Source organism: Eleutherodactylus coqui, chromosome 12 (genome assembly GCF_035609145.1).
Source record: "Eleutherodactylus coqui strain aEleCoq1 chromosome 12, aEleCoq1.hap1, whole genome shotgun sequence".
NCBI lineage: Eukaryota > Metazoa > Chordata > Amphibia > Anura > Eleutherodactylidae > Eleutherodactylus > Eleutherodactylus coqui.
In genome coordinates, this window is record NC_089848.1 from 23716641 (window position 1) to 23736080 (window position 19440).

The following is a 19440-nucleotide window of genomic DNA, read 5'->3' on the forward strand; positions in this document are numbered from 1 at the left end:
CATTCTCTGAGCAGTATAGATAATGTATTAAAGTAATTCTACAGGCCGGTGCAATTATGCCAATACCAAATTGAAATACTTTTTTTCTTTTTCGAAACTTTTTCACAGTTAAAAAAAAAAAAAAAAAAAAAGTCATAAAAGTTTAAATCACCCTCCTTTTGCCATATCTATCTATAATAAAAAAATCTAAATCCTAAAAGAAAAATAAATATTTGGTATCGCCGCGTCCGTAAAAGTCCAATCTATCAAAGTAGCACGTTATTTACCCCGCATGGGGAACGTTGTCCGAGAAAAAAATAAAGAACGCCAGAAATGCACTTTTTCAGTCACCCTGTCTCCAAGAAAAAATGCAATAAAAAGCGATCAAAAAGTCCTATGTATTCCGAATTAGCACTAATGTAAACTACAGGACATCCTGCAAAAAATGAGCCCTTGCTCAAGTACGTCGATGGAAAAATAAAAAAGTTATTCCACGCAGACGATGCAGCTAAAAACTTTTTTTTTAAATTAAATGTCTTTGAAAAAAAAATACAAGTGCTACAGCACAAAAAAACTGTGTAAGTTTGGTATCGTAGTAATCATACTGACCCATAGAATAAAGTTATCATGTCGCTTTTGTTGCCGTTTGTGCGCTGTAGAAACAAAACGCACTGAAAGATGGCGGAAGTTTGTTTTTTTTTCATTTTACTCCACTTAGAATTTTGTAAAAGTGTTTCAGTACATTTTATGGTACTTTAAATAGCACCAATGAAAAATACAACTCGTCCCGCAAAAAACAAGCCCTCATACAGCGACGTCGATGGATAAATAAAGGAGTTATGATTTTTTAAACAGGGGGAGGAAAAAAAGAAATGCGGAAAAAAGAAAAAAATAGGCTGTGTCATTAAAGGGGTTGTCCCGCGCCGAAACGGGTTTTTTTTTTTTTCAACCCCCCCCCCCCGTTCGGCGCGAGACAACCCCGATGCAGGGACGTAAAAAAAAAACCGCTCAGCGCTTACCTTAATCCCCGCGCTCCGGTGACTTCTATACTTACCGGTGAAGATGGCCGCCGGGATCCTCTTCCTCCGTGGACCGCAGCTCTTCTGTGCGGTCCATTGCCGATTCCAGCCTCCTGATTGGCTGGAATCGGCACGTGACGGGGCGGAGCTACACGGAGCCCCATTGAAGAAAGCAGAAGACCCGGACTGCGCAAGCGCATCTAATTTGGCCATTCGACCATTTTAGACGGCGAAAATTAGGCGGGCTCCATGGAGACGAGGACGCCAGCAGCGGAGCAGGTAAGTGAAAAACTTTTTATAACTTCTGTATGGCTCATAATTAATGCACAATGTACATTACAAAGTGCATTATTATGGCCATACAGAAGTGTATAGACCCACTTGCTGCCGCGGGACAACCCCTTTAAGGGGTTAAATAATGTACTAATTTCCTCCTCTGGTTCATTACGATGCAGGGATACCACAGGTGTAATTTTATTTTTAATTGTTTACAAAATAAAGGGAGACAAGTGTTTTTATTTTTTGAATAATTTTTTAACTTTTTTTTTTTTTTTAACTTTTTAAATTTTTGTCCCTTTAGGGGACTTCCACAGAGACCCATCAGGACCCCCTGATCACATTCTGGGGGTCCGATGGTAACAGCCCTTTACATGCTGCAGTCGCATAGACCGCAGCAATTAAAGGGTTAACACAGCAGAGATCAGAGGTTTTCTCCATTGTCTGCTGTAAGAGCTGGTGCCCTGGCTATCCTCTGACATATAGTTGTTTTTTTTTCTGTACTACTAGTATTTTTTTCAGATATTGAATTTTTTTAAATTATTCTCTGCTGCCATCTTGTGCGCGCAATAGCTTCCTTTTTTCCGTTGACGTAGTTGTGCGAGGGCTCATTTTTTGCAGGACGTCCTGTAGTTTGCATTGGTACCATTTTGGAGGTTTTTGTGTCAGGTTGTTGCATGCTACAAAACATTGCATGTGTGAAGTAACCCATAGGAAAGCATGGGCCTCACATACATGTGATTTGTAGAATTGTGGCAATGCAATAAAATTGCACGACTTTGTCGCACGTCTGAAGGCCTTAAACTTCATTTGCCACTGTTTGACCAAATCCCCATCTTATCCAGATTCACTAGTGCCCTCTCATATTAATTTATGTACAGACTTTTACATCATCTGTGAATATTTTTCTTGATTTCCGGTGTGCACCTCACCCCATGCATTGCAACTTGTGAAATCCGTGGTGAAACTCCTCTGTATTTCTGAACAGAATGCTGGGATCTCCTTGGGGAACTCTGGTGGATCCAGGATTTTTTTTGAAGCTGTAGGATCTTGTGCAGTTTATACTTGTCCGTCAAACAGCCCAGACCGTCTCTGCTGCCCAGGGCTTCATTTCATAACTGCCTTCTTTGCCTGTATGATATAGATGATCAAAATCTCACACAAGCGCTGGGAGATCGCGGCCTGGCGCTAGCGCTGATGAACGAGCGAAATCTGCCATAAAAGGGCCAAACGATCTGCGCACAAGCTAGTCCGTGATCTCCAAGCGAATGAGCAAGATTTCGATCGTCCTGTGGATGATATAAAAGACATCATCCACATAACAAAGGCAAAGAGTTCAGGGTTATGAAACAAACTCCAGGCAGCAGAGATGGCCCGGCCCGTCTACCGGACCGTTCAACTAACATCAACATTTATCACAGGAACGGTTGACAGGATCCCTTTAGGCCTCGTTCACACGGGCAACAAAGTTGCGCAATTTTCTCGCGATGTGACAATGCTATAAATCCCATGTATGTGAAGCCCATGCTCTCCTATGGGTTACTAAACATTTGCCATGTTTTGTAGCATGTAACATCCCGACACAAAAATCTTGCGGTTCCGGTGATATGCCCGTGACCTGTGAGGTTTTGTAGCCCATGTTTCCCTATGGAGCCTTCCTCTCTGTTGCATCGAACGAAAACGCTGTTTTCATGCGGTGCGATAAAACTTTGACAGTAGGAAATCCTATTGCCAAAGCCTAATCTAAGCCCTAGCTGCAGGGAAAAATAAAAAAAAGTATACATCACCTTAGAAGCGCTGTCCGGCTCCGCTGCGTTTTCTCCTGTCCCTGGCCGTTGTCTTCAGCATCTCTTCTGGCCAGGGATTGAAAAATCCCCATCTCCTGAAAGCGCTGCCTCTAATTGGCTGAGTGCTATGATGCTTAGCCAATCAGAGCCAGCACTCGATGAATCATTGAATGGCTGAAACAGGGAAGGCGGCTGTAAAACGTGCACCCCGGACTCGGCGGGTCAGCCACATCCAGCCCATAGGTTTAGTCTATAGATCTAAAAGTAGCTGACAACGTTTACATTTTTTTATGAAGTCTGTAGAGAATGCTGGCTGCCCTTGATTTTTGGATAATCTGTTCGGGAAAATTAGAAAATTGGGTTGGCAACCATGTGGACGCCATGTTTATAAGGCCCTTGTGCAGCATGTGAATGTGTTGGATAGTGGGTGTGGCTTCAGAGCTGCAGCAAGTGCGACATTTTCCTGCATGGGTTTGGCGCTGTTTTTGGCATATGCCAGATTCCTCACTAGGACACAGCCCATCCTTGTATGACACGGGCGGCCATACATCTGAATGGCTGTCATGTATGGCTATGCTTCCCCTGGTGATCGCTGAGGGTTGGGCTATATTCACACTAGTATTCTGGCGGTTCTTCTTGATGGAAGCTACAACGCTCATCACATGCCACCGGTGCCCGACGGACCTCGACTCGCTGAGGCAAACTACTTGAGCGAGTAGTGCCTTATGCAAGTACCTGCCCGCTCGTCTCAAAAGATTCGGGTGCCGGCGGGGGAGAGCGGTGAGTTGCGGGAGTGAGCAGGGGGGAGCAGGAGAGATAGAGAGATTTTCTCCCTGCTCTCCCCCACCGCTTACTGCCCCCCACCAGCACCTGAATCTTTTGAGACGAGCAGGCAGGTACTCGCATTAAGCTCTACTCGCTCAAGTAGTTTGCCTTAGCGAGTACGCTCGCTCATCTCTAGTGGCGATGCATGTTGCATGCTCCGAGAACATTAAAGGGGTTGTCTGGGACTTTTACTATTTATGACCTATCAGGTCAATGGGAGCTGTGCCTGCAGTACCGAACCGGGCCACTGCCGTATTGACAGCGCTGTCTACACTGATAGCAGGCATGGCAATCAGCTGATCAGCAGGTATTCCCAAGGATTGGCTATTGAGGATAGTCATCATCTACTGAGGATCGGTCTCAAGTGTCCTGGACAAGCCCTTTAAGGCCGCTTTCCCACCTGAATTGGGGTCAGTTCAGGGTTTTGTCTCTCTGCTCTGATTTTTCAGGATAGGAAGGGTGGTCTCACATCTGCACTGGGATTCCCAACCAAAATAACGGAAGAAGCACGCAGTGTTTTCTTTTGTCTAAAAGCGAACGGACGCCATTGTAGTCTGTCTGGTGCTGCTCAGTTCCGTTATGAGAAGGAGCCGTTCGCGGCGGGGATTCCGCATTCCCGTAATGGAGCAGAAAAACAGAACCCGGGATACCGGTATAAAACCGCCCAAACTGAAGAAAAAAGGAAAAGAAGATCCATTTTTTCCCCATTGATTTAAATAATAATAATAAGCACATGGAAAGCTGCCGTTTTCTTCCTTTCTGTTACGTTTCTGCTTTTTGGGATGAAAAAATGGCGCAGTCTGCAAAAAACGGAAACCTGATGGAACGAGAGCCTTTCCATTTTTTTGGAAACCCCACAGAAATCAACGGGGAAAAAACGGATCAGTGTGGTTTCTCTCCTCCAAAAATGGAGCGGAGAGATGGAAACCCTGAACTGACCCTAACGACAGCCCACACTGGCGCTAGCGTTGGCGGCATCTTGGAAGGCATTCATTTGCATCTGACAGCCTTCTTTAGCGCAGCCCACCATTGTAATAGGTGAGGAATGGCGTTACAGAAAGCGCTCACACAACAGCGCTGCGATTTTATTTTCGTGTGCGGCCGACAGCGGGCTTAGCACGCCTCACACGGTTTTTACCGTGATTACTGCGGTGTTTTGAACGCCGCTGTATTGCGCTCTCACTGATTTCATTGGGGCCGCGCAGACACGCGCTCGGTCACCGCGCTGGACGGCACCCCGATTTTGGAGCGCTGACTGCTCTATTTTCAGCGTTCAGCGCACCTCATCACCCATTACAATAAGGCCCAAGATGAAAGTGAAATCGCGGTAAAGCGCCACAATCGGAACGGCTGCGTTTTGCGGACACGGCGTTTGAGCGCAGGTCTGCGAGGCCCATGGAAATCAATTGGGGAAATGCAGGACCATTTTATTTCAGTGTCTTGCCTCTAATAACAAAGCAGAGTGATGGAAGCCCTGGAGTGACCCTCCTAAGCCCCTCACAGCTAGCAGTGCCCCCTGTATCTGAGGGAGAGCTTCTGGAAGCTTCCTGGCGGCCTCCTCACTGTGGACTGCCATGTAGTACGCAGTTCTGGCGCGCTGCATGCCGGGTACTCAGCCCCTCATGCTGCCATTGTTCTGGCGCCTCACCAGACAAGAGCTTGCTGTTTCCATGGTGACCAGTCGTCTGGCGCCTCTCATTGGGTTTTGTCATAGCATTTGCCACGCCCAGCACCGGACGCTATGTATCTTTTACATAGCTCCACCCCTCGTGTTCCGGGTCGTTCACGTGACGTTATTCTCTATTTTCATTGGTTAGCAGCAAAGGAAAGGCGGGCGGTTAGAACGGAAGTGTAGGCTTGTGTATTGTGGTCAGTGACTGGCTGGATGTAGAAGAGGGAGGGACTTCCGGCTGACTGTCCGGACTCTCCCGGGGGTTCTCTGCGCCCGCCGCCGACAGACAGGTGAGGGCTGTGTGGAGTATGGCGCCGTGCTGTGGTGGAGGGTCGGGCGGGATGTGGGCTCTCGGTGGTGGGTGTGAGCGGGAGGGAGCGCAGCTCTCCGGTCACCGGCCCTGGGACGATGATGATGTCACCGGCTCCAGTCAGTATATGGAGGCTGTCAGCCTGCTGGAGCCGTGATGACGTCATGTGTGTTGTGTGGCGCCGCCGGTGGTGACTGATGGCAGCACATTCAGGGGGGTCCTTGTATGGTCACACTGGGGAGAGTGGCTCCGGCTTCTCGCTTCGCTAGGGCAGATGTATCCGTTCTGGATTTCATCTTCACGGTAAAATGAAGGAATCCCGGCGAGAAGTCCGCGTTTCCGTCCGCCGCCGCTCGCTGTCGTGTTTTTATAACAGAAGGATGGAATTCCGAAAGCGTCCGGACTCCTCCCACCGTCATCATCGCTACAGCGGTATTAGGTCCTCCGCCTCGGGGGTCTGACCGGGCTCAAGAAAAATCCACCGCCGCAGAGATAATTAAGGCGCGGTCACACGGCCGGTTTCTTGGGACGCACAAAACTCGCCCTGGAATAAACCCGCCGGGTCTAGTTACCCGCGCAATTTTCTTTTTTCCACGTTGCAAGATAGATAAATCCCATATCTGTTCTGGATTAATGCGAGCCTCCGGAATATCGCTGTTGTTTCCACCGGTTGAGGGGAAAAAAGCGCATCGCCGTGGCGTGGGCGCGACAGTTTTTTGGGAGTGTGATACAATAAATTTTTCTTAATGAACAAACATGCGTTTTTTTTTTCTTACACATGACAAAATTGCGTATTTGACGATGCCGTTTTTTTGTAACGTTTGAATACGCAGGGAGCGGTTGGACCGCGCATCGGACGGTCTACAGCTAATGGCGGACGACGTGCAGACGCTTCCTGAGGTCGCATCGCAGCCGGATTGAAACAAAATAAAGGCAGCGCTGCGTTCCTCGCGTTATCGCACGTGTAAGCGTATATTCTGTTAGGCCAGACTTACACGGATGAATTTGCGCGCACGATATGCCGAGGATACAACCCGCTGATCTCTGAGTTCGTTCACATGCGGGTAGTTTTTTTTCTTTGCCTTTTAGTTGCTTAAAAGAAAAAAAAAAAAAAAAAGGCGCATGCTATTTTCCCGATCATTTGCGCGCCAAAGGTCCCTGCAGAAGCCATTGGGACGGAGATGCGGAATTCCGCTTGAAAAAGAACACCTCTGGAACTCCGACTCATTAGCCGTTTCAATGTGTGCGTCTGTTTGCCGCGCGCAAATGAATGTGTCTTGCGGGCGCAAAATGTGCAGTAAAATACACCGGTACGAGCACAAAAAAGTGAGTTAACGGCTTCCTTTAACCCTTTGAGAACCAAAGGACATATATTGTTCCGTAATCTTAAACTTGGTTGAATGTTTTACAGCCCTGAAAGAGTTAAACTGCGGCATCTGTGAACGGAGGGTGCGCCTATACCCATCACACCGGCCCCTCAAACACCCACATTGGGGCCTTCTTCGAGAGGGATCTTGCTGGTTGGATGAAAGGGAACATGTGACTTTCATGTAGCGGGCTACCAGTTAAGAGTTGGTCATCCCGTTGTGGTGTCATTGGGGTATCTGGGAGATTGATTTTCGCAAACCCCCCTGCGGCCATCTTTACCTTACCGTACGGTGTGACCCCCGCGAATAAGAGGTCGCCCGCTAACGCTTGTTCCCTAGATCTGTGAGTAAATCCAGAGCAAGAACGAGAAATTGTTCTGTGTAAGGCCGCCTGCAGACGAGCGGGTCGGATCCAGCGGCGAGAATTCTCGCCGCGGGACCCGACCCGAGCGCCTGCAGAGACGAGCGCGTACTCACCCGCGCCCGGCGGCCCCGGCTCTTTCATGTGCCGGCCGGCGCATGCGCAGACCGGAGCCGGCGGCCGGGTGAGTGACGTTTCTGTGCGAGGCTCTGCGAGCCCCGCACAAAAATAGGACATGCCGCGGTTTGTTTGCCGCGCGACATTTTGCGCTGCCAAATCGCGGCCGTCTGCATAGGAGTACGTATTGTAATGCACTCCTATGCAGGCTTTCAGTGGCAGAAATCCCACGGGGGAATCCCGCCGCGGGATTTCCGCCCGTGTGCAGGCGGCCTTAAAGGGCCCAAAGTCCTAGTAACGCGTCTGATCCCTGGAGTAGGATAGCGGGTGCTCTGCGTTGCCGGGGGGCACCTGTTGTCTTTTGGTTTATTGGCCTGTTATGAGGTTAGGGGGGGGTTGGATGACTTAAGGGGGTGTTATTGTGTCTGTGTTGTCCGATATGCTTCGTGTTTCACTTTCTCATAATCCATGAAGGTGACCTTCATTTTTCGGCTTCTAAGAGGGCGAGTGTGGTGACTGTGCCCCGCACAGTGTGGGGACTGTGCCCCGTACATGCTGGGACACGTAATCTTGTGACATCAGGACCCTATGTAAAGACACCTGCTATTGTCGCCATCACTATAAAGCGCAAGATATGGGGAAAAGGTGGCGCAAGATCAAGAAGAAAGGATGTAGGACTATATCCAATACGAAAGGGTTAAGATTGGGTCCTCCATAAAGGAACAGTCTCTGTAGAACAGGGGCAGCCGACCCCCAACTGACGGTCTCTTCTTCGTAGGATGGACGTATAGGCAATATGTACCAAAAAAAGTTTAAAAACTGGGTATAAAGCGCAACCTGTGGACATGTAACATTACCACAGTGTACTCCTCTGCTTCGGAGCTTGTACAAAACGATATGGTAAAAGTCACAGAGGTGTGATGGGCGGTTCCATATAAAAAGGTGAGATGTACAAGATGAGACCATAAAGCGGAGGGGCGTCCTGTAACGGCTACCTGAGAACCTAAAGCGGAGGGGCGCCCTGTAACGGCTACCTGAGAACCTAAAGCGGAGGGGCGCCCTGTAACGGCTACCTGAGAACCTAAAGCGGAGGGGCGCCCTGTAACGGCTACCTGAGAACCTAAAGCGGAGGGGCGCCCTGTAACGGCTACCTGAGAACCTAAAGCGGAGGGGCGCCCTGTAACGGCTACCTGAGAACCTAAAGCGGAGGGGCGCCCTGTAACGGCTACCTGAGAACCTAAAGCGGAGGGGCGCCCTGTAACGGCTACCTGAGAACCTAAAGCGGAGGGGCGCCCTGTAACGGCTACCTGAGAACCTAAAGCGGAGGGGCGCCCTGTAACGGCTACCTGAGAACCTAAAGCGGAGGGGCGCCCTGTAACGGCTACCTGAGAACCTAAAGCGGAGGGGCGCCCTGTAACGGCTACCTGAGAACCTAAAGCGGAGGGGCGCCCTGTAACGGCTACCTGAGAACCTAAAGCGGAGGGGCGCCCTGTAACGGCTACCTGAGAACCTAAAGCGGAGGGGCGCCCTGTAACGGCTACCTGAGAACCTAAAGCGGAGGGGCGCCCTGTAACGGCTACCTGAGAACCTAAAGCGGAGGGGCGCCCTGTAACGGCTACCTGAGAACCTAAAGCGGAGGGGCGCCCTGTAACGGCTACCTGAGAACCTAAAGCGGAGGGGCGCCCTGTAACGGCTACCTGAGAACCTAAAGCGGAGGGGCGCCCTGTAACGGCTACCTGAGAACCTAAAGCGGAGGGGCGCCCTGTAACGGCTACCTGAGAACCTAAAGCGGAGGGGCGCCCTGTAGCGGCTACCTGAGAACCTAAAGCGGAGGGGCGCCCTGTAGCGGCTACCTGAGAACCTAAAGCGGAGGGGCGCCCTGTAGCGGCTACCTGAGAACCTAAAGCGGAGGGGCGCCCTGTAGCGGCTACCTGAGAACCTAAAGCGGAGGGGCGCCCTGTAGCGGCTACCTGAGAACCTAAAGCGGAGGGGCGCCCTGTAGCGGCTACCTGAGAACCTAAAGCGGAGGGGCGCCCTGTAGCGGCTACCTGAGAACCTAAAGCGGAGGGGCGCCCTGTAGCGGCTACCTGAGAACCTAAAGCGGAGGGGCGCCCTGTAGCGGCTACCTGAGAACCTAAAGCGGAGGGGCGCCCTGTAGCGGCTACCTGAGAACCTAAAGCGGAGGGGCGCCCTGTAGCGGCTACCTGAGAACCTAAAGCGGAGGGGCGCCCTGTAGCGGCTACCTGAGAACCTAAAGCGGAGGGGCGCCCTGTAGCGGCTACCTGAGAACCTAAAGCGGAGGGGCGCCCTGTAGCGGCTACCTGAGAACCTAAAGCGGAGGGGCGCCCTGTAGCGGCTACCTGAGAACCTAAAGCGGAGGGGCGCCCTGTAGCGGCTACCTGAGAACCTAAAGCGGAGGGGCGCCCTGTAGCGGCTACGGGGGACCGGGAAGCGGCGGGGCGCTCGGCGTCGGCTACGGGGGACCGGGAAGCGGCGGGGCGCTCGGCGTCGGCTACGGGGGACCGGGAAGCGGCGGGGCGCTCGGCGTCGGCTACGGGAGAACATTTGTGTCGGACAACCAAATAACAATGAATATTGACTAATCTTGGCTGTCCGGATGTTCTCCTGTACCTGATGCTGAGCGCTCTACTGGTTTATGTTCTCATCTTGTACTTCTCCTTTTACATCCCTCCACTTCTTATGTTTACCATCATACGTCTGTTACTATTAGGGCGGCTTCATACGAGCGTAATTCACTGCATGTCGTCCGCATGACAGCCACACGGCGCACAGCCATGACATTGGGAACTTAGTGCATGGCGATAGTCAACATACAGCATCTTGGCATGTATACATGCGTAATATATACCAAGATGGAACACGCTGCTACCTTTTATTGCGTGCATATTGTGTACAAACATGGGACCGGATCGGTACAGCGGATTCCACGCAGAACACCCGGTCACTACACAGCTGTGTGAAGAAACCCTCATATTGTGTAGTGTGCCACCGGCAATCACTGAGGAAGAGCCTTTTATGGCCTCGTAACGTGCTGGGTCTAAAATAAACAGAAGTTAAGCTGTATCACCATCGTGTACTCGGGCTGCACTATATATAATTAATATTAATGTATGCTCTTGTGACACTGTTACAAAAGGCATTCTCTAAATACTCCACTAGAGCACAAGGTATAGACGAGCACTATAGAGCGGCGCACACTGACCCTGTGATGACCGAACACAATCCATAGAGGATTCTGGTCTTCTGCCCTTATAATAGAGGTCTGTGCACATCAGTATAGCAGCTTATAAGCTCCATATGTGACCTACTCTCCGGTTATCAGAGCTCCACTGTGATCACTACAGATAAGGAAGGTTCCTGTTCAGTGACAGCAAGCAGAGATTTTAATTAAATGCTATTGTTTCATCAAACTCTGCATTGTACCAATATTAGAAACTTTGTACTGTATGTAATTAAAGTGGTATGCCACACACCTATCCCCTTGCAGTACTAATGATCTGTCCACAGAATAGGTGATCAGCAGTTGATTTTTCAGGGGTCCCCAGTTTGCCTCTTCCTGGGGGTTACTCCACCCCTCTTGTTTTCACTGCTCTCTTCGATGAATCTGATTGGACCACTTCCAGCTGTTTGGCCATATTTCTGACATCCGGGACAACTGCTGTCTGTTTTCAGTAGCTATGTAAATCCTATGTATGAAGAAAATGCAAGAAATATTAGTGCAGAAAGGGGAAGTAAACCCAGTTTATTGTCGTGGATGAGGTACGATGTAGGAGAAATAAACACGTGTTGCAATATGACAGGTGGTGGCCGGTAACGGCCCGTGTGAGGGCGGGGCGATCAGCTGACCGGAGATGTTCCATCCCTTGTCATACAATGTCATGCTCCGACACACTAGGAGGAGCGGGCTGCTTTACTAAATACCGTTAAGGTACTCCGGAATATTTGTTTGCACAAAGAATAGACGTATGTACTAAAACACTTGTTAGGATTAACCCTTTCCAGTTTCCCTGCCACCCGCATGCTCCCCAGCTCTTGCTTACTTTTGGTTTATGGATTCCTTGGAATCACTCAATAGAAATGCATAAAAATGATGTCATAATGATGTTATTAGCAGTTTTGTTCTTAAAAGAAGTGTGAGTTAATATGTATATTACACTATACAGAAGAGCGGTCCAACGTTGGCGCTCTCTTCTGCATGGTGATGGAAACATGTTGGACCTCACCCAACGTGGGTGCTAAGCAGGGAAATTAAAGGGATTGTCCCGTGGCAGCAAGTGGGGTTATACACTTCTGTATGGCCATATTAATGCACTTTGTAATATACATCGTGCATTAAATATGAGCCATACAGAAGTTATTCACTTACCCCCTCCGGTGTTGGTGTCCTCGTCTGCATGGCGCCGACTAAAGCTGCCTTCTCCTTCCATTAGACGCGCTTGCGCTGTCCGGTCTTCTGCTCTGTTGAATGGGGCCGCTCCGGCGTGCTCACGCCGCACATGTCTTCTGCGCATGCGCAGACCAGCTCTCCGGCGTGAGCACGCCGGAGCGGCCCCATTCAACAGAGCAGAAGACCGGACAGCGCAAGCGCGTCTAATGGAAGGAGAAGGCAGCTTTAGTCGGCGCTATAGAGACGAGGACGCCAGCACCGGAGGGGGTAAGTGTATAACTTCTGTATGGCTCATATTTAATGCACGATGTATATTACAAAGTGCATTAATATGGCCATACAGAAGTGTATAACCCCACTTGCTATCGCGGGACAACCCCTTTAAGTCTGACGCTATATTGGAAAGGGTTAAGCTTATATTTTGTGATATCTTCACTTTTTTATATCTAACGATGTGACGTTGCGGCAGTAACACTTTAGAGCTCCTTACAATGTGCCGTATTTCCAGCTCCGACTGCTGTATGTACAGATGGTCCTACTAGAAGTCAGTCTATGAACGGGTGCTGATGAGCTGCTTCTAGACTGAGTCCAGGCTCACACGGGCAGATTTCAGTGGTCAGTGTCCACACGGAGGATCCGCAGCAAAACGCAGGCATTGAAAACAATGTAAAATCACGTGTTTTGCTCACACTCGCAGATACAAATTGCGTATTCCATAAGCGGAGGAAAAATCTGCTTTATCTTGCTGCAGATGGCCTCCATTGAAGCCAATAGAGGCGTCCAACCTGCAGCCCATCCATGGTCATCTGCAATACAGGTTAGTGCCGTATGCAGGGTCACGAACCAGTCGGCACAGATTCCGCAAATCAAATTTGACCATGGACATTGGGCCCACTACTCCTCACAAGGAAGTTTGTTTTTCGTGTGTCTGACCTAAATTGTTCTAGACTTTTTTATTTTTTTTATGCGGATCCGTAGTGAACACGGCCTCCAAATGTTGGGGCAAGTGTTTGAAGGGAATCTTGATTGTTTCGGACAGTTGCGTTGCTCACAAGGCGGGCACATGCTTCGGGATTTGGCAGACCTTTTTGAGGTTCTGGAACACCCAGGCTACTCGCCTCACCATTCGACTTCTGGTTTTCTCTTATAAGCTTGCCTTGGCTTTTAGTGATTATTCTTCACTTCAGATCTGCAAAAAAAGAAATCGAGTCAACTGTGAAAATTTCGAGAAACAAAATAAACTTTGATGTGCTGAAAGTATAACCAGAAGCTGGAACTGAGGTTCTGTTTAAGGGAACCCGGCGCAACTAAGTTGTAGTGCTCATACGGCAGGTTCCCTTGAGCTTGGGGAGGGATTTCTTATACTTACCCAGCTCCCGATCCAGCGCAGTCTGTGGGTGTGCACTCCTATATAGTAATCAATAGGGGTGTGACCGTACAGCCCGCAGTCTGGCAACCACGGTCTGCAAGTTTCGGTGCGGTTACGATGCTGTGGTGAATGTACACTATAGCGGTCACTAGTTTTGGCCCAATGTGTTTTGCGCAGTTCTCAGATCATGTGAATACTTGTGTCCCACTGGGACTATTTCATCACTTTGCACTAATTAAAAGGGGTTTGAGCTTTATGGATGCTGCCCATACGAGGGTACCTCCTAAACAACAAGGTATATTTGGGGCATTTACTACAATATTAGCTGCTATATAGTGTAAGCACTCACACGAGCGGGAGCTTTATGTGATGCGAGATGCAGCGTTTAAACCTCAGCTCTGCCGGCAGAGCCCGCATATGGCACTGCGCACGCCCGCGTATCACATGGACATGTACAGTGGGACTATTTAAAATAGAGAGGAATATTTTCATAGCAGGGTTTGTATTGCGTATGGACATGGTTTCATATGTAGCCCATACAAATGTGCAATCTATGCCTCGTGTGTTAATGGGGTCTACACACACACACACACACACACACACACACACACACACACACACACACACACACACACACACACACACACACACACACACACACACACACACACACACACACACACACACGTACGTACGTTCATGGATCAATGAGTGTTCAGTGACTCCATTCACTTCATATCGCACACAGAATACGCGGTGAAAAATGTGGTCGTAGGCACGAGCCCTAACCTGTAGTTGTTATTGGTACCATTTTAGGATATATAGGATCATTTTTAATTCAATTTGGGAGATGGGTTGGCATATACCTTTTTTTATTAATAATTATAATATTTAAATTGGAGCTTTACTGATGCTTTGATACCAATTTTTACACTTTGTTTTTTTTTTGTTTTTTGTTTTTTTTTTTATGCAGTGACTTGGGAGATTGAGGTTTGTTAAACTTTTTGTAAAGCTTATGCATTATAATTGGGATATTTAAATGTCAGATTTGGTAGTGGCATATAAAGGGTTAACGGCGTTGATGGAGTTAGTTCATCCCCTGTAAAAGCACCCCCTCAGGCCCAACAGATGCTCAGCAGGTGGGGCCATATAGAAATATCTGCGGAGAGTTCTTGCCTCGGAATACATGGCGCTGTCGGCGAACCCCTGGCAGACTCTAGTGCTGATACCCTGGTCAGGTGATTCCAGCTCTACATCAGCTGGACAGCGGCTTGGAGCTCAGTCTGCCCCAGGGGGTTTTGCGAGGTGAGGGGAGAGTCATGTAGCTATGAAATTTTGGGGGAGAACTTGGCTGCTTTGGATGCAGAAACTCTGCAGAATGTTCCTCAGTATTTGCTCCCTTGTGAACCTGCCCTTCCGTTGATTTTTGGCCTTTATACCAGCTGAGAGTTGTGACGCGTGGCATGACGTTCTCTCCTCGTAACTTACATTCCTCTTTGTAGGCGGTGGAATGAAGACTTTCAGGGCCGCAGTTGTGCTTCCTAGTTTCTTGCCTGACTTTTATGGGGAGGTGCGGCAACTTTATGATTCCTACCTATCCACTATATAAGAAGTATATAGTCCAGGCAGCTGAGGTCTAAGCCGCTGTTACACACGGCCCTCTGCTTTGAAATGCCACTTGCTCCACAAGCCATGATGGTTCTTGAATAGAGATGAGCGAGCACCAAAATGCTCGGGTGCTCGTTACTCGAGTCGAACTTCCCGTGATGCTCGAGGGTTCGTTTCGAGTAACGAACCCCATTGAAGTCAATGGGTGACTCGAGCATTTTTGTATATCGCCGATGCTCGCTAAGGTTTCCATTTGTGAAAATCTGGGCAATTCAAGAAAGTGATGGGAACGACACAGAAACGGATAGGGCAGGCGAGGGGCTACATGTTGGGCTGCATCTCAAGTTCCCAGGTCCCACTATTAAGCCACAATAGCGGCAAGAGTGCCCCCCCCCCCCTCCCAACAATTTTTACTTCTGAAAAGCCCTCATTAGCAAGGCACACCTTAGCTAAGCACCACACTACCTCCAACAAAGCACAATCACTGCCTGCATGACACTCCGCTGCCACTTCTCCTGGGTAACATGCTGCCCAACCCCCCCGCACGACCCAGTGTCCACAGCGCACACCAAAGTGTCCCTGCGCAGCCTTCAGCTGCCCTCATGCCACACCATCCTCATGTCTATTTATAAGTGCGTCTGCCATGAGGAGGAACCGCAGGCACACACTGCAGAGGGTTGGCACGGCTAGGCAGCGACCCTCTTTAAAAGGGGCGGGGCGATAGCCCACAATGCTGTACAGAAGCAATGAGAAATCTAATCCTGTGCCACCTCCATCAGGAGCTGCACACATGGGCATAGCAATGGGGAATCCATGTGCCACACAGTATTCATTCTGTCAAGGTGTCGCATAGCTCAATCCACACTGCAAGGGAAAAGCCGTCTGCGCTCTGCCCCCTACCCAAGTCAGTCAGTGCCTTTGTGCCAGACAGGTCAAACACTGCGATGGGAACTAAGTTTGTACCAACAGCATAGGTGGGTCCTAGGAAACCCAAGACATGAACCAAAAATTGAGCTGACCGGCCAAACATGGTAGACTTGCACCGCGGCCACGGCATAGGCCTCGGCCCACAGCTTCAGCAATCCTAGGCAGGAAGCGGACTTTCACTGCACCCAGGACATAGGCCTCTGCACAAACCCTCAGCAATCGCAGGCCTACAGCGGACTCCAATGCTAGCGTAGCTGTGCACGTCTCATTAGCGCTGTATTGCTCCTGTAGTTTGTCCCAATGCAGTGCCCCGGATAGTAGAGCTAACGTCAGATTAAATACAGGTGGGCTTCGGCCCACACTGCATGCCCCAGTCAGACCGGGTTTTTTTTATAAATAGTCACAGGCAGGTACAACTCCGCAATGGGAATTCCATGTGCACAGACAGCATGGGTGGCTCCCTGGAACCCACCGGCGGTACATAAACAAATCCCATTGCAGTGCCCAGCACAGCTGAGGTAACGTCAGGTTTCATGCAGGTGGGCTTCGGCCCACAGTGCATGCCCCAGTCAGACTGGGGTTCTTTATAAGTAGACACATGCAGTTACAACTCCGTGTGGACCGACACCATAGGTGGGTCCCAGGAAGCCACCGGCGGTACATAAATATATCCCATTGCATTGCGCAGCACAGCTAAGGTAACGTCCGATTAAATGCAGGTGGTCTTCGGCCCACACTGCATGCTCCAGTCAGACCGGGGTTTTTAATACATAGACACTGGCAGGTACGAATCCCTAATGTGAAGTCCCTGTGGACCCACAGCATGGGTGGCTCCCTGGAACCCACCGGCGGTATATAAATAAATCCCATTGCAGTGCCCTGGACAGCAGAGCTAACGTCACATACAATACAGGTGTGCTTTGGCCCACAGTGCATGCCCCAGTCAGAGTGGTAATATGTACCTTAACAGTAACCGCGTTGGTGGGAATGTGGTCGCGACTGCGGACCTAGTAGCGCGGGTTTATTTAGTTGGTTTTCGGAAGGTGGCCAGGATTAAGTAGACCATGGTGGGGGGGCTCTCTTGTGTCGGTAAAGGTGAAATTCTTGGACTGCCACCAGATGGACCAATGCAAAGGTATTTGCCAAGAATGTTTTCATTGTTGGAGGAGGAGGGGGATGTTTTTGAGGCACTACGTGTCCTCTCCACGTGTCCGTGGTTATATGCACCTTAACAGTAACCGCGTTGGTGGGAAATGGCCTCGCCACCATCATGTCTTTGGGAAGCCTCCGTTTCCACACCCCAGTGACATAGCATTAGCAGCGGTATAGGCAGAGCCCAGAATTAGTAACATTTCAGCGGTAGCATTAGGGACAGGCCCCAGTAACATATCACTAGCAGCATTATAGGGGGGGCACAGTATTAGTTCTATTTCAGTAGTAGTAGCAGTCCAGACAGGCCCCAGTAACAATTCCAAAGCAACAGTATAGGGGGAGCACAGTCTTAGTTCCATTTCAGTAATGGTAGCAGTCAAGACAGGCCACAGTAACATTCCCATTGAAGCAGTTTAGGGAGATAACAGTCTCTTTCACATTTCAGTAGTTGCAGTATAGACGAGGCCCCAGTTACATTTTTGTAGCAAAAGTGTAGGCCAACCCCACACACCTTGCTGTAGCATGAGTGCAGGCGAAGCCCATAAAAATTACTGGGATTACACTGTAGGCGAGGGCCCAAAAAAATTGGTGTACCAACAGTACTAATGTACTTCAGAAAAATTGCCCATGCCCAACCAAGAGGGCAGGTGAAACCCATTAATCGCTTTGGTTAATGTGGCTTAATTTGTACCTAGGCCTGGAGGCAGCCCAGTTAAAATAAAAATTGGTTCAGGTGCAAGTTTCAACGCTTTAATGAGAATTGAAACGTATAAACATTGTTTACAAAAGTCATATGACTGAGCCTTGTGGGCCTAAGAAAAATTGCCCGTTCGGCGTGATTACGTGAGGTTTCAGGAGGAGGAGCAGGGGGAGGAGGATGAATATAATACACAGATTGATGAAGCTAAAAGGTCCCCGTTTTTGATGGTGATAGAGAACGATGCTTCTATCCGCAGGTGCAGCCTACGTATTGTTTAGGTACCGCTGCTGTCCGCTGGTGGAGAAGAGAAGTCTGGGGAAATCCAGGCTTTGTTCATCTTTATGAGTGTAAGCCTTGTCGGCACTGTCAGTTGACAGGCGGGTACGCTTATCCGTGATGATTCCCCCAGCCGCACTAAACACCCTCTCTGACAAGACGCTAGCTGCAGGACAAGCAAGCACCTCCAGGGCATACAGCGCGAGTTCAGGCCACGTGTCCAGCTTCGACACCCAGTAGCTGTAGGGAGCAGAGGCGTCACGGAGGACAGTCGTGCGATCGGCTACGTACTCCCTCACCATCCTTTTACAGTGCTCCCGCCGACTCAGCCTTGACTGGGGAGCGGTGACACAGTCTTGCTGGGGAGCCATAAAGCTGTCAAAGGCCTTGGAGAGTGTCCCCCTGCTTGCGCTGTACATGCTGCCTGATCTCCGCGCCTCCCCTGCTACCTGGCCCTCGGAACTGCGCCTTCTGCCACTAGCGCTGTCGGATGGGAATTTTACCATCAGTTTGTCCGCCAGGCTCCTGTGGTAGAGCATCACTCGCGAACCCCTTTCCTCTTCGGGTATGAGAGTGGAAAGGTTCTCCTTATACCGTGGGTCAAGCAGTGTGTACACCCAGTAATCCGTAGTGGCCAGAATGCGTGTAACGCGAGGGCCACGAGAAAGGCATCCTAACATGAAGTCAGCCATGTGTGCCAGGGTACCTGTATGCAACACATGGCTGTCCTCACTAGGAAGATCACTTTCAGGATCCTCCTCCTCAGGCCATACACACTGAAAGGATGACAGGCAAGCAGCATGGGTACCCTCAGCAGTGGGCCAAGCTGTCTCTTCCCCCTCCTCCTCATGCTCCTCCCCCTCCTCCTCAACACGCTGAGATAGACATGAGGGTGCTCTGACTATCCAGCGACATACTGTCTTCCCCCGCCTCCGTTTCCGAGCGCAAAGCGTCTGCCTTTATGCTTTGCAGGGAACTTCTCGAGGCATAGCAGAGGAATGGTGACGCTAATGATTGCAGCATCGCCGCTCACCATCTGGGTAGACTCCTCAAAGTTTCCAAGGACCTGGCAGATGTCTGCCAACCAGGCCCACTCTTCTGAAAATAATTGAGGAGGCTGACTCCCACTGCGCCGCCCATGTTGGAGTTGGTATTCCACTATAGCTCTACGCTGCTCATAGAGCCTGGCCAACATGTGGAGCGTAGAGTTCCACCGTGTGGGCACGTCGCACAGCAGTCGGTGCACTGGCAGATTAAACCGATGTTGCAGGGTGGCAGCATCCGTGT

The 19440-nt window shown here is 49.9% G+C and overlaps 1 protein-coding gene across 2 annotated transcripts in view; it reads left to right on the forward strand.

Moving 5' to 3' along the window:
• CUL1 (cullin 1) overlaps window positions 1-19440 on the forward strand; it is an 82922-nt gene that overhangs the window by 17427 nt on the left and 46055 nt on the right. Inside the window, exon 1 of one of the 2 annotated variants that reach the window (XM_066585182.1) lies at window positions 5738-5848. The exons of the other annotated variant lie outside the window; for it this stretch is intronic. The gene's annotated coding sequence lies outside the window, so the exon portion shown is untranslated. Of the gene's footprint in view, window positions 1-5737; window positions 5849-19440 lie in introns of those variants that run through there. 2 annotated transcript variants of the gene reach the window in all.